Source organism: Caretta caretta, chromosome 4, assembly GCF_965140235.1.
Source record: "Caretta caretta isolate rCarCar2 chromosome 4, rCarCar1.hap1, whole genome shotgun sequence".
In the NCBI taxonomy this organism is placed as follows: domain Eukaryota; kingdom Metazoa; phylum Chordata; order Testudines; family Cheloniidae; genus Caretta; species Caretta caretta.
Genome location: NC_134209.1, coordinates 94,688,676 through 94,704,365, shown reverse-complemented (window position 1 = coordinate 94,704,365; position 15,690 = coordinate 94,688,676). Strand labels below are relative to the sequence as shown.

Sequence of the window (15,690 nt, the reverse complement as noted above, 5' to 3'; positions counted from 1 at the left end):
TTTCAATACCTTTTATTAATAAATTCCTGCATATATATTTTTTTTAATTAAATTTTTTTCTACTAGTATCTCAGTGATGAGTCTGAGCTAAGAAACTCTTTGGTTCCATGTTTTAAAAATCCAGATCTAATCCCCATTAAACTAATCTCTGCTAGTTTCAAATTTATTTTTGTGCTCCTATAATTCAACCTGTATGTTTTTTTTTTAAAAAAAGAGAGATTTTTTTTTTCAGTCTCTAATGCAGACAAAGCCCTTTTAATACATTTTAAAAATGTAAACCAGGTGGGGTATTAATGCTTTGAATGTCAGCTACTGCAGCAGTGGCTTTATGCTACAGGTTGTTACAATATGTTTATGAGGTATTATGTGCTTAAAAGATCCAAAGGAGGCACTATGGCATGCTGGATCACAAATCCACCTTCTAAAAAACGATTTCACATAGGTTTATATGATTGGCCCAGTGGCCCCAAATTAATAACATGTAGTAAATGCACTGCACTAAAATGGCAGATAGACCTGGAATGCCTATTTCTTTGTAAAATATTGTGTTTATAAAAGCTGTTCAAATATATGTTTATAAAACAGGTCCTGTTTCTCTTGCTTTCTTGAGAGCTTCTAATCTCATGGGCAGGGAAGCAAGGAGGGGATTCCTGAGGTCTGGGATTTAAGAATCATGTGGCATACTGCATAAGTTGAAGGGAAGTCCCAACGTGCTGTTAACACTTCTGAACAGTATTTCAAAATTTATGTTTTCCCATACTACAATGCCAAACCCTGTATATCTGGATAGATTTCAGATTGAAGAAAACAACAGAGAATCATAGAATCATAGAATATAAGGGTTGGAAGGGACCCCAGAAGGTCATCTAGTCCAACCCCCTGCTCAAAGCAGGACCAATTCCCAGTTAAATCATCCCAGCCAGGGCTTTGTCAAGCCTGACCTTAAAAACCTCTAAGGAAGGAGATTCTACCACCTCCCTAGGTAACGCATTCCAGTGTTTCACCACCCTCTTAGTGAAAAAGTTTTTCCTAATATCCAATCTAAACCTCCCCCACTGTAACTTGAGACCATTACTCCTCGTTCTGTCATCTGATACCATTGAGAACAGTCTAGAGCCATCCTCTTTGGAACCCCCTTTCAGGTAGTTGAAAACAGCTATCAAATCCCCCCTCATTCTTCTCTTCTGCAGGCTAAACAATCCCAGCTCCCTCAGCCTCTCCTCATAACTCATATGTTCCAGACCCCTAATCATTTTTGTTGCCCTTCGCTGGACTCTCTCCAATTTATCCACATCCTTCTTGAAGTGTGGGGCCCAAAACTGGACACAGTACTCCAGATGAGGCCTCACCAATGTCGAATAGAGGGGAACGATCACGTCCCTCGATCTGCTCGCTATGCCCCTACTTATACATCCCAAAATGCCATTGGCCTTCTTGGCAACAAGGGCACACTGCTGACTCATATCCAGCTTCTCGTCCACTGTCACCCCTAGGTCCTTTTCCGCAGAACTGCTGCCTAGACATTCGGTCCCTAGTCTGTAGCTGTGCATTGGGTTCTTCCGTCCTAAGTGCAGGACCCTGCACTTATCCTTATTGAACCTCATCAGATTTCTTTTGGCCCAATCCTCCAATTTGTCTAGGTCCTTCTGTATCCTATCTCTCCCCTCCAGCGTATCTACCACTCCTCCCAGTTTAGTATCATCCGCAAATTTGCTGAGAGTGCAATCCACACCATCCTCCAGATCATTTATGAAGATATTGAACAAAACCGGCCCCAGGACCGACCCTTGGGGCACACCACTTGATACCGGCTGCCAACTAGACATGGAGCCATTGATCACTACCCGTTGAGCCCGACAATCTAGCCAGCTTTCTACCCACCTTGTAGTGCATTCATCCAGCCCATACTTCCTTAACTTGCTGACAAGAATACTGTGGGAGACCGTGTCAAAAGCTTTGCTAAAGTCAAGAAACAATACATCCACTGCTTTCCCTTCATCCACAGAACCAGTAATCTCATCATAGAAGGCGATTAGATTAGTCAGGCATGACCTTCCCTTGGTGAATCCATGCTGGCTGTTCCTGATCACTTTCCTCTCATGTAAGTGCTTCAGGATTGATTCTTTGAGGACCTGCTCCATGATTTTTCCAGGGACTGAAGTGAGGCTGACTGGCCTGTAGTTCCCAGGATCCTCCTTCTTCCCTTTTTTAAAGATTGGCACTACATTAGCCTTTTTCCAGTCATCCGGGACTTCCCCGGTTCGCCACGAGTTTTCAAAGATAATGGCCAATGGCTCTGCAATCACAGCCGCCAGTTCCTTCAGCACTCTCGGATGCAACTCGTCCAGCCCCATGGACTTGTGCACGTCCAGCTTTTCTAAAAAGTCCCTAACCACCTCTATCTCCACAGAGGGCTGGCCATCTCTTCCCCATTTTGTGATGCCCAGCGTAGCAGTCTGGGAGCTGACCTTGTTAGTGAAAACAGAGGCAAAAAAAGCATTGAGTACATTAGCTTTTTCCACATCCTCTGTCACTAGTTTGCCTCCCTCATTCAGTAAGGGGCCCACACATTCCTTGGCTTTCTTCTTGTTGCCAACATACCTGAAGAAACCCTTCTTGTTACTCTTGACATCTCTGGCTAGCTGCAGCTCCAGGTGCGATTTGGCCCTCCTGATAACATTCCTACATGCCCTAGCAATATTTTTATACTCTTCCCTGGTCATATGTCCAACCTTCCACTTCTTGTAAGCTTCTTTTTTATGTTTAAGATCCGCTAAGATTTCACCATTAAGCCAAGCTGGTCGCCTGCCATATTTACTATTCTTTCGACTCATCGGGATGGTTTGTCCCTGTAACCTCAACAGGGATTCCTTGAAATACAGCCAGCTCTCCTGGACTCCTTTCCCCTTCAAGTTAGTCCCCCAGGGGATCCTGGCCATCCGTTCCCTGAGGGAGTCGAAGTCTGCTTTCCTGAAGTCCAGGGTCCGTATCGTGCTGCTTACCTTTCTTCCCTGTGTCAGGATCCTGAACTCAACCAACTCATGGTCACTGCCCCCCAGATTCCCATCCACTTTTGCTTCCCCCACTAATTCTACCCGGTTTGTGAGCAGCAGGTCAAGAAAAGCGCCCCCCCTAGTTGGCTCCTCGAGCACTTGCGCCAGGAAATTGTCCCCTACGCTTTCCAAAAACTTCCTGGATTGTCTATGCACCGCTGTATTGCTCTCCCAGCAGATATCAGGAAATGCCTGATATAAGAAGTAAGGAGTCTCCATGCAACAGCATGTGTGACAGAGATCACAGCGATTCAGTGTATAATATTCCACATCTGAACACCAATACAAACTGAGAGTTGCCTCTTTAGGGAGTCTCCTTTACATTTAAAAGTAGCAGTACATAGAAAGCACAATGACAATGTCTCCCTTCAATCCACAGCTATACATATCACAAGTAGAGTTGTATGGAGGATGGAAATTCCATTTCAAAAAGGATTTTGAGATTTAAATATTTGTCTTTGTTCTGATTCGGGGAAAACCTATACATTTTGAAAGTTGCAGTGAGAAAAATCAGAAAAAAATCAAAATGCTTCTTTTTAACAAATGACTTGTTTCAGTTCAGACTCTTTTAAAATTTATATTGCCAATAATACAAAATAAAAATATCCTAAACAGTCATTTCAAAACAAAAATTGAAATGTTTCATTTGGAAAATGTTGAAATGCAACATTTTGACTTTGTCAGAACTTTCTTCCTGTTTTTTTTCTCCTAAACAAAAATTTAGCAAAATGGGCATAATTTCACACCAAGTTGAAACTTCAACTAATTGCATTCTCTGAAGGGAAATGGTTCAAAGTTTTTTCGACCTGCTCTAATCACAAGCAGTGCCTAGTGGAATGATTATTAGATGCTACTTGCACCTAAGTGCTTCATTAGTGAAGGAAGGACAGGTCACCAGTTGCCACCTGAAGACTTCACCAGCAAATGGGCAGAGAGAAGCCACTCCTGACAATCAACCCCATGAAGGACAACTTCTAAATGTAACCTGATCCACCAGCCTCTGATATTCAGTATCATAAATGAAGGCCATGAGGAGGACTCTTGGATGGAGACCAGTCACTTACCCTGAACCAAATTCTGTTCTCAGTTGTCACAGATCCCAAGATAATGTAAAGATATTGATCGAGAGCAACGAGACAACTGACATGACAGTTTCATGTTTCCGCTATTCTATAGAAAAGATGTCTAAAGCCATGTTATTTTATGCTTGTACCTCAGATACCATATTCTAATGATGTTTTATAACGAGCAAGAACAGCTGAAAAGTGTGAGGTGGACTCTGAGCCATAAAGGTGCCCTGATCCATTTTCAATGATGTTCCATGGGAAAACGCTGCTGAAGGGAGGACACTTAAGAGTAGTAGTTCCAGAATGTGAACCACCCCTTTACTAGCAGACTGTAAAATGAAAATAGAAATATGAATCAGTTTGTTCTGTTGGGTTAATCTACAAGCTGAGAGCACATGTATCTTTCTAATTACATTTTTATGGCTTTATGCTGTATTTCAGTTTATCTTGAAATTCAATTACCCCCCCCCCCAAAATGTTCTCTCCCACACTGTTACAAGTAGTGTGCTTCCTATGAGAACTCAATTACCTGCAGAAGCAGATGTGCTAAATGGCAATGCGAGGATGATTTGTCCATGTAGATTTGAAAGCTGACACCTGATACTCACTGCAGCACTGTGGAGAGGAGCATTGTCAACAGGCTGTTAAAAATGACTTCTAATAACCAGATAAAATAGATGAAACTTCAAGTAAATCTACATGTTCTTACTGATTGCTTAATTTAATTGGCACAGTTTTATTGAATTTTTAATAGAACAAAATGAGATTTTAATGTAATCTCATTGAGGTTGGCTCTAATTAGATATATTAATTTATTATGACTCTTTCCACATTACTCATTAATTTGTTTTGTATGAAGTTATTTTAAGTGAAATGCTAAAACCTACCAGCTGTTTGTAAACTCTTTTCTTATTTGCACTAGTGGATTCTTATTTGTGATATCAGTTAAGGCAGTGGAAAAGACCAGTTGACTTATTTTAATTATCTTACTGTGATCCCAGTGCCCCAAGTTAGCAACAGATGTGGGTACAAAGGTATGAGTCTATACCTGGGGACTTGCCCAGACATGTCCAGACAGGCATGTTTCCCCTGTGATCACCGTCTTCAAAATGAGCCTACTGAACTGGAGGCACTGCTTCCATGGAGACAGTGAATCTGTGTGCACTGCAGGAGTCCAGAAGTCAAGAGACTGGGCACTTGAGTTCAGTGAAGTGGATTGTACAGATAGGTTAGAGGGACGTCTGCTTCTGAGCCAGAGCAGAACTCTAGGGGCTAAGTATCTCCATAGATTTAGACACGGGTTCTTTCTGCTCTGCCCCAATGACTCACTTAGGGAGCCTAAGGGCTAGAGGGGTTCAAATAATTAGCCTGCAGAGAAAAAGAGAGGGGCTTGTGGAGCACTGAATGGGGCTACTGTATTTCTAGCAATTGGTAGTTGTGGGTGGGTTTCCCCCAGGGGGCACAGACAAGTCTCCCCCCCATGCTAAAAGCAAGCAGTAGCGATTCACCCTGTACCCCTTCGGTAACCCTGAAATGGTCATATTGACTTTAATTAAAGACTTTCTAAAATCATATAGGGAACTGAAATCATTTTGATATCTCATATGTCTGGATTCACTAAGCCCATAGGTTCCTTGGTGTTTGATATATCAACAGTATTAATATTTTAGGCTGTTGCAACAAGAGTCATGATAAAATAGGGATAAACACATTACTTTGTTTACATGTGTTTGTAAAGGCCTTAAAGGGCTTTGATCTTTTTTCTGCTTATGACACTTTTAATTGAAAAATATGGATAACTACAAGGGAGTGTTAGTTTAATTTAGTTATGTTGAGTGTTCTAGAAGGCCTATAACATGCTGCATTGTTGTTTCTGACAGGATGCTTAAAGTGAAGTACTTTATGTCACAATTTTGGGCAGCGGACAAAGACCGGCTCCTCAAAGCATAGCTTCACAAGGCAGGATTTTTGCATAACCACAGGTGGGGAATTTGCATTAGCCTCTATCTCTCAGTATTTCCCAGGAAATCCACTCCATACTATTGTCCTGAAAAATCCATTCTTGTGTGGCACATTGTTTAATAGACTCCTTCAATCATCCAGGCCTTACATCATATCTCTCCCCCAGAGAGGTTACATATAATCCCTGCCCACATTAATACCATTCATTTATTGCAATGGACCCCAAAGATATTTAAACTTAATTCAGTAAGGACTCCCAAGGATATTGCAGGATATTGCCGTATCTGTCTTACCTTATCTTGAGTCAAGCACATTCCTGCAAGTGGAGATGCTACCTTATCAGAGGAGATTGGAACCAGATCTACACTACGAAGTTTTCTGGGCATAGCTATGTTAGTCACGGTTCTGAAATAACCTCTCACCAACCTGGCATAGCTAAGCTGGTAAAACCCATGGTGTAGATGCAGCTCTGACTGAAAAAAAGAGTCTATATGCTGATATAGCTTATGTTGTTTGGGGAGGTGGTTTAATTACACAGCAAAATAACTTCTTTTGCTGGTGTAAGTTGCATCTCTGTTGGGGGCTCTGTTGGTACAACTATACCAGTATAACTTTACTGGCAAAACCTTTGTAGTGTAGACTAGCACTTTGTTTTCTCTAATAACCTAACTTCGATAATTTCCTTCCAAGGCATATGGAATGATCCTTCATAAGGGGCGGCAAACTCACCTGGTTTTAATGGGACAATGCTATGATGAGATCAAAAATGCACCCGGAATCCTTCATGGCCTGCTTAAAGGTTTCTACAATGGTCTTTGCATGGACTATTCAGTGGTCTTTCCGTCTAGGCAATGGACTAGAAAGGTTCTCTTCTGTCTGTTTCAGAGTAACAGCCTGTCAAGGTTCCTCCCCCACTCTGAACTCTAGGGTACAGATGTGGGGACCTGCATGAAAAACCTCCTAAGCTTATCTTTACCAGCTTAGCTCAAAACTTCCCCAAGGTACAAAATATTCCACCCGTCGTCCTTGGATTGGCCGCTACCACCACCAAACTAATACTGGTTACTGGGGAAGAGCTGTTTGGACGCGTCTTTCCCCCCCAAATACTTCCCAAAACCTTGCACCCCACTTCCTGGACAAGGTTTGGTAAAAGGCCTCACCAATTTGCATAGGTGACCACATACCCAAACCCTTGGATCTGAGAACAATGAAAAAGCATTCAGTTTCTTACAAGAAGACTTTTAATAAAAATAGAAGTAAATAGAAATAAAGAAATCCTCCCTGTAAAATCAGGATGGTAGATATCTTACAGGGTAATTAGATTAAAAAACATAGAGAACCCTTCTAGGCAAAACCTTAAGTTACAAAAAAGATACACAGACAGAAATAGTTATTCTATTCAGCACAATTCTTTTCTCAGGCATTTAAAGAAATCATAATCTAACACATACCTAGCTAGATTACTTACTAAAAGTTCTAAGACTCCATTCCTGGTCTATCCCTGACAAAGACAGACTATAGACAGACACACAGACCCGTTGTTTCTCTCCCTCCTCCCAGCTTTTGAAAGTATCATGTCTCCTCATTGGTCATTTTGGTCAGGTGCCAGCGAGGTTACCTTTAGCTTCTTAACCCTTTACAGGTGAGAGGAGCTTTCCCCTGGCCAGGAGGGATTTCAAAGGGGTTTACCCTTCCCTTTATATTTATGACACGCCCCCCAAATCTCAGCTAGGGTGGAACACTGGCTGGGATTTCTTCCTGGAGCTCTAGGAAAAACAGAGTTAATAAGACACATGCATCTCTAAATATACTACCAAGTACATAAAGACTAACAATATTTTCCACATCTCAAGGACGATTTTAACCAGTTGATTCTGGGAAACTTTCACAGGAGAGTGCATCAGCCACTTTGTTAGAAGCTCCTGAGATGTGTTGGATGTCGAAATCAAAATCTTGGAGAGCTAAACTCCACCGAAGAAGTTTTTTGTTAGTTTCCTTGACGGTGTGAAGCCACTTCAGTGCAGCATGGTCGGTTTGCAGGTGCAAACGCCGTCCCCAAACATATGGGCGTAGCTTTTCCAGAGCGTAGATAATGGCGTAACATTCTTTTTCAGTGACTGACCAGTTGCTTTCCCTCTCAGACAGTTTTTTGCTGAGAAACACTACAGGGTGGAATTCTTGATCAGGTCCTTTCTGCATTAAAACTGCTCCCACACCACGCTCGGACGCATCTGTGGTTACTAGGAACGGTTTGTCAAAGTCTGGGGCCCTTAGTACAGGGTCAGACATGAGTGTCACTTTAAGCTTGTTAAAGGCCTTCTGACACTTTCCGGTCCACTGAACAGCATTTGGCTGTTTCTTTTTGGTTAGGTCTGTTAGTGGGGCAGCGATTTGGCTGTAGTGCGGTACAAATCGTCTGTAATAACCGGCCAAGCCTAAGGAGGATTGAACCTGTTTCTTTGACTTTGGGACAGGCCACTTTTGAATAGCATCCACTTTGGCCTGTAGGGGGCTGATAGTTCCTTGACCCACCTGGTGTCCAAGGTAAGTCACTCTGTTTAGGCCTATTTGACACTTCTTAGCCTTAACAGTTAGTCCTGCCTCCCTTATGCGCTCAAGGACTTTTTGTAGATGTTCCAGGTGGTCTGCCCAGGAATCCGAAAATATGGCCACATCGTCAAGGTAGGCGACTGCATATTCTCTTAATCCCGCTAGGAGACCATCTACAAGTCTTTGGAAAGTGGCGGGTGCATTTCGCAGCCCGAAAGGGAGTACATTAAATTCATACAGCCCGAGATGTGTGGTGAAGGCTGACCTTTCCTTGGCAGATTCATCTAGCGGTACCTGCCAATACCCCTTGGTTAAGTCCAAGGTAGAGATGAACTGGGCCCGTCCCAGTTTCTCTAATAGTTCATCTGTGCCTGGCATTGGATAGTTGTCTGGGCGAGTTACAGCATTTAGCTTACGGTAGTCCACGCAAAAACGTATTTCCCCATCTGGTTTGGGAACTAGAACCACTGGAGATGCCTATGCACTTTCAGAGGGGCGGATTACACCCATCTATAACATATCCTGGATCTCCCGTTCTATAGCAGTTTTAGCTTGAGGAGACACCCAGTAAGGTTGGACCCTAATTGGGTGAGCATTACCTGTGTCAATGGAGTGGTATGCCTGTTCAGTCAGTCCTGGGGTGGCTGAGAACGTTGGCGCGTAGCTAGTGCACAGCTCCTGGATCTGCTGTCGCTGCATACGCCCAAGGGTCATGGAGAGGTTCACCTCTTCCACACCACCACCACATTTCCCTTCTTAGTAGACACCTTCGGGCCACTCAGCGTCGTCTCCTCCGTGGGCTGTAAACTGACAAACCTTTAATTCTCTGGAATAAAAGGGCTTTAGAGAATTAATATGGTACACCTTAGGCTTTCGGTTGGAGGTGGGGAATGCTATGAGATAATTAACAGCTCCCAGGCGCTCCTGGACCGTGAATGGCCCTTCCCACGATGCTTCCATTTTATGGGCCTGGAGCGCCTTTAAGACCATGACCTGGTCTCCTACTTTGAAGGAACGCTCTCTGGCATGTTTATCATACCAGGCTTTTTGCTCTTTTTGAGCATCCTGTAAGTTTTCTCTAGCAAGGGCTAAAGAGGTTTGGAGGGTGTTTTGTAGGTTGGTTACAAAGTCCAGAATGTTAGTTCCTGGAGAAGGTGTAAATCCCTCCCATTGCTGCTTCACCAACTGCAATGGCCCCTTAACCTCACGGCCATATACAAGTTCAAATGGGGAAAACCCTAAACTGGGATGTGGTACAGCTCTGTAGGCAAAGAGCAACTGCTGCAACACTAGGTCCCAATCATTGGAGTGCTCATTTACGAATTTATGTATCATGGCCCCCAAAGTTCCATTAAACTTCTCCACCATGCCATTTGTTTGATGGTGGTAAGGAGTGGCAACCAAGTGATTTACCCCATGAGCTTCCCAAAGGTTTTTCATAGTTCCTGCCAGGAAATTAGTCCCTGCATCTGTGAGGATGTCGGAGGGCCAACCTACCCTGGCAAAAATGTCTGCTAGTGCCTGGCACACACTTTTAGCCCTGGTGTTGCTTAGAGCTACTGCTTCCGGCCATCGGGTGGCAAAATCCATGAAAGTCAGTATGTACTGCTTTCCTCTGGGTGTCTTTTTCGGAAAAGGACCCAGAATATCCACAGCTACTCGCTGAAATGGAACTTCAATGATGGGGAGTGGCTGGAGAGGGGCTTTGACCTGGTCTTGGGATGTTCCCACTCTTTGGCACACCTCACAAGACAGGACATAGGTAGAAACATCCTTGCCCATTCCCTCCCAGTGGAATGACCCTCCCAAACGGTCTTCGGTCCTGTTCACCCCAGCATGGCCACTAGGGTGATCATGGGCTAAGCTCAAGAGCTTGGCCCGGTATTTAGTTGGAACTACCAACTGTCTCTGAGGATGCCAGTCTTCCTGGTGTCCCCCAGAAAGAGTTTCCTTGTATAAAAGTCCTCTTTCTACAACAAACCTGGATCGATTAGAAGAGCTGAGAGGCGGTGGGTTGCTCCGTGCCGCCATCCAAACTCTCTGGAGGCTTTCATCTGCTTCCTGTTCGGTCTGGAACTGTTCCCTTGATGCTGGAGACATCAGTCCCTCATTGGATTGTGGACCTAGGCTTGGTCCCTCTGGAAGCGATATAGGGGATGGAGCTGTTTCTGTTGACTGTGAACCGCTCTCCGCTGGTGCACTATGTTGGGATTCAGGCTCCAGCTGAGCCTCTTGTGTAGGGTTATCGGCTGCTGCCAGTTCAGGTTCGGTGGGACCCTCTGGTGTTGAGGTTGCAAGTACTGGATTCAGTGCTGACACGGGGTCTGGTGTTGGTTGTTCGGCTGGTTCCGGTTCTGGGACTGGTTCCGTCTGGGTCTCTGGGACTGGATCCACTACTGCTGTTGCAGACATTGGCCTGGGGTCCGGGTCCATCACCTCTGACCGGGTCCTGATAGAAGTTTCCGGAACAGAGCTAGGCCTCACGGCTTGTTTAGCCTGGCTGCGGGTGACCGTTCCCACCCTCTTGGCATGCTTCACATGATTGGCCAAGTCTTCCCCCAACAGCATGGGGATGGGATAATCATCATAGACTGCAAAAGTCCACATTCCTGACCAGCTCTTGTACTGGACAGGCAACTTGGCTGTAGGCAAATTGAAAGAGTTGGACTTGAAGGGTTGAATCGTCATTTGGATCTCTGGGTTGATTAAATTGGGGTCCACTAAGGAAGCATGGATAGCTGACACTTGTGCTCCGGTGTCCCTCCACGTGGTGACCTTCTTCCCGCCCACACTCACAGTTTCCCTCCGCTCCAAGGGTATCTGGGAGGTATCTGGGCCTGTGGACCTCTGGTGTGATTCCGGTGCAATGAACTGTAATCTGTTGGGGTTCTTGGGGCAGTTGGCCTTTACATGCCCCAGCTCGTTACATTTAAAACATCGCCCAGCTGACGGGTCACTGGGGCGAGGAGGGTTGCTGGAGAATGGGTTGGTGGGACGATAAGGGGTCTGGAGGGTTCTTTGGGAGGTAGGTGGGGCTTTGGGCGGCCCCCGGTAATAGGGTGTGGTCTGGGGTTGTCCCTTCTGGTCTCCGCTCCAACTGCGACCAGTTTTCTTCTTCTCTGCCACCTCCACCCATCTGGCTCCAATCTCTTCTGCCTCGATTACAGTTTTGGGTTTCCCATCTAGGATGTATCTTTCTATTTCCTCAGGAACACCCTCTAAGAATTGTTGCATTTGCATTAGGAAGGGCAAATGTTCTGGAGATTCAACACTTGCTCCTGATATCCAGGCATCCCAATGTTTCACAATGTGGTAGGCATGTCGGGTAAATGACATGTCTGGTTTCCACCTTAGGGCTCTGAACCTCCGACGAGACTGCTCGGGTGTTATCCCTATTCTGACTCTCGCCTTGGATTTAAACAGTTCATACTTGTTCATGTGTTCTTTAGGCATTTCAGCTGCCACCTCAGCTAAGGGTCCACTGAGCTGCGGCCTCAGCTCTACCATGTATTGGTCAGTAGAGATGTTGTACCCAAGGCAGGCCCTTTCGAAGTTTTCTAAGAAGGCCTCAGTATCATCACCTGCCTTGTAGGTGGGGAACTTTCTGGGATGGGAAGTGGTACCTGGAGAAGGATTGCTAGGGTTTGTTGGTATATTCTGCTGGGCCTTTATCCTCTCCATCTCCTCCACATGCTTCCTCTCTTTTTCCTTCTCCTCCTTCACATGCTTCCTCTCTTCTTCCTTCTCCTCCTTCTTCAGCCGCATGAGTTCTATCTGTCTTTCATGTTCCCTTTGTTATTTCTCAGCATGAAATTTGGCTAATTCCAGCTGTAGTCGAGCTGCGGATTTGGTCATTCTAACCTCTCTGTTTTTAACTAATTTTACACCCGAGGTTTAGAAATAAACAAACAAAACTTGGCTGTAAAATTTTGCTGTGCTGGAATAGAATACCTATTCTCTGATAGTGATTGTCAGCCTACAGAAAAAGACAATTCCCTTGTCTCTGCTCTGGGCCCAAATTAAAGCAAAAAACTTCCAACTACTTGGAAACCTGCTTACCCAGCCCAAAGAAAAAGCAAATGGGTAGAACACACACCCCCTATTTACTTTTAGGAAGAAAAGAAAAAAAAAACTCTGGGTTGGAAGACTGTGAATTTCCCTGCAGGAGTTAAGTACCCTGCCTCCAGGCAAAGAAAACCTGCAATTCACAAAGATAATCCCCTTTTGTCTCTGCTTGGCCACAAAGCAGAGAAAAAACAAGCTGCTTTCAGTTTCAGCTGCTTTCTGGACTTCCTTTCCAAAGGAAAAAAAAAATTCCTTTTTAAAATCTGTATTTCTAGTTCAAAAAATCTCAACTGGATCTCAAAATGATTTCAGGTTAATCCCACCACTATGCCACCATGTCAAGGTTCCTCCCCCACTCTGAACTCTAGGGTACAGATGTGGGGACCTGCATGAAAAACCTCCTAAGCTTATCTTTACCAGCTTAGCTCAAAACTTCCCCAAGGTACAAAATATTCCACCCGTCGTCCTTGGATTGGCCGCTACCACCACCAAACTAATACTGGTTACTGGGGAAGAGCTGTTTGGACGCGTCTTTCCCCCCCAAAATACTTCCCAAAACCTTGCACCCCACTTCCTGGACAAGGTTTGGTAAAAAGCCTCACCAATTTGCATAGGTGACCACAGACCCAAACCCTTGGATCTGAGAACAATGAAAAAGCATTCAGTTTCTTACAAGAAGACTTTTAATAAAAATAGAAGTAAATAGAAATAAAGAAATCCCCCCTGTAAAATCAGGATGGTAGATATCTTACAGGGTAATTAGATTCAAAAACATAGAGAACCCCTCTAGGCAAAACCTTAAGTTACAAAAAAGATACACAGACAGAAATAGTTATTCTGTTCAGCACAATTCTTTTCTCAGCCATTTAAAGAAATCATAATCTAACACATACCTAGCTAGATTACTTACTAAAAGTTCTAAGACTCCATTCCACACAGACCCTTTGTTTTTCTCCCTCCTCCCAGCTTTTGAAAGTATCTTGTCTCCTCATTGGTCAGGTGCCAGCGAGGTTACCTTTAGCTTCTTAACCCTTTACAGGTGAGAGGAGCTTTCCCCTAGCCAGGAGGGATTTCAAAGGGGTTTACCCTTCCCTTTATATTTATGACACAGCCGTGTTAGTCTGTATTCGCAAAAAGAAATTAAAAAAAAATAAAAAAAAAAATAAAAAAAAATAAACCAGTCGGAGAACACTTCCATCTCTCTGGTCAGGCGATTACAGACATGAAAGTTGCGATATTACAACAGAAAAACTTCAAAACCAGACTCCAGCGGGAGACTGCTGAATTGGAATTCATTTGCAAATTGGATACAATTAACTTAGGCTTGAATAGAGACTGGGAGTGGCTAAGTCATTATGCAAGGTAACCTATTTCCCCTTGTTTTTTCCTACCACCCCCCCCCCCCCCCCCCCCGTTCCTCAGACGTTCTTGTTAAACCCTGGATTTGTGCTGGAAATGGCCCACCTTGATTATCATACACATTGTAAGGAGAGTGGTCACTTTAGATAAGCTATTACCAACAGAAGAGTGGGTTTGTGTGGGGGGGTGGGGTGGGGAGAAAACCTGGATTTGTGCTGGAAATGGCCTACCTTGATTATCATACACATTGTAAGGAGAGTGATCACTTTACATAAGCTATTATCAGCAGGAGAGTGGGGTGGGGGGAGAGAAAACCTTTTGTAGTGATAAACACCCATTTTTTCATGGTTTGTGTGTATAAAAACATCTTCTGTATTTTCCACAGTATGCATCCGATGAAGTGAGCTGTAGCTCACGAAAGCTTATGCTCAAATAAATTGGTTAGTCTCTAAGGTGCCACAAGTACTCCTTTTCTTCTGTCTGTATACGACTCTCTGGAGAATGCACTGCCATGGAGATGGACAAGGTTGGAAATTCCTGAAGTCATGGAAGTTGTTGCTTCCCCATGTGAAGGTGAGAAAGGCAGTTGTGGTTTGCTACTGTATTATTTCACTCTTGAAAATCAATGTAATGGCTGGCAACCCCAAATTTCAATCATAAGACAACTCCTAGATTTGACATTTTCACTTGAAGAACTGATGTTGCAAAATGTTACAGGGTGCTGTAATTATCTTTTTGCTTTATTAAGGATTGGGGCTGAATTTACGGCTCCTGGAAGTGAGTTTCAAATGACACTGGCTTTGGCCATGAATAACAATGGTACTTGGCATATGCTGTGAAAGTTTTCCCTGCACAGCTTTACCAGCTCTCTTTAAGTGTGACCAACAATGGCCCTGCAGTTTTTATCTCTTAAGCATAAACTGCCAACAGTGTCTGATTGTGTGACACAAAGCATCCGCAATAGGCCATGATGAAACAACTGAAACCATTCTCAATTGTGAACTAGTCAGCATTTCAGCTGGGAAAGCCTGGTCTCAGTGCTCCTTGCTACCTAGCTCTGTGTACTCACTCTGCCATGCAGCTCCATCTTAATCCCTTTGAGATAACCAGTTTGCATAGCTCTATGCACTTAGGAGTGCTTATCTTCTAAAATGGCAACACCGCTCACCTTTAAAATCTGGCTGTAAAATCAACAAGAAAAAACAACAGTATCATGTTCAGATAATGATGATAATATTCTAAAACAATATATTTCTTTAGCAATTTAGTATAATGATATTAGACAGGAGCTGAAATATTTCTTATGTGCTCCTACCCATAGATTCCCTGCTTTACCTGCCAGGCAATAATGTCCTTTCCAAAAGTACCTATTTGAAAAAGAACTTTAATTATTTACTGGTAGAAACAATGCAATGAAACAGTCAATTTTGTGTGGGTATTATCTTTTCTCCACATTTGCCTATGGAATTTCTGGTTGATTAAGTGGTTTATACTCAAACTATAGCTAAACTATATCTTTAGGACAGACAGAAAGGGCGGGCCATGATTAGGGCACTAGCTTGGGACTAGATTCAATTCCCTGCCTTGCCACAGACTTCCTGTGCAACCTTGGGCAAATCAGTGAGACTCTTTAT

At 43.8% G+C, this 15,690-nt stretch overlaps 1 long non-coding RNA gene across 1 annotated transcript in view; it reads left to right on the top strand.

Annotated features, from left to right (window-relative positions):
• The window catches only part of LOC125635859 (uncharacterized), a 257,290-nt gene extending 242,771 nt beyond the window's left edge, over positions 1 to 14,519 (top strand). The window contains exons 5-6 of the long non-coding RNA XR_012668156.1: positions 6,001 to 6,102; positions 14,442 to 14,519. This is a non-coding gene — a long non-coding RNA (uncharacterized LOC125635859). The remainder of the gene's footprint in view (positions 1 to 6,000; positions 6,103 to 14,441) is intronic.
• The last annotated feature ends 1,171 nt before the right edge of the window (positions 14,520 to 15,690 follow it).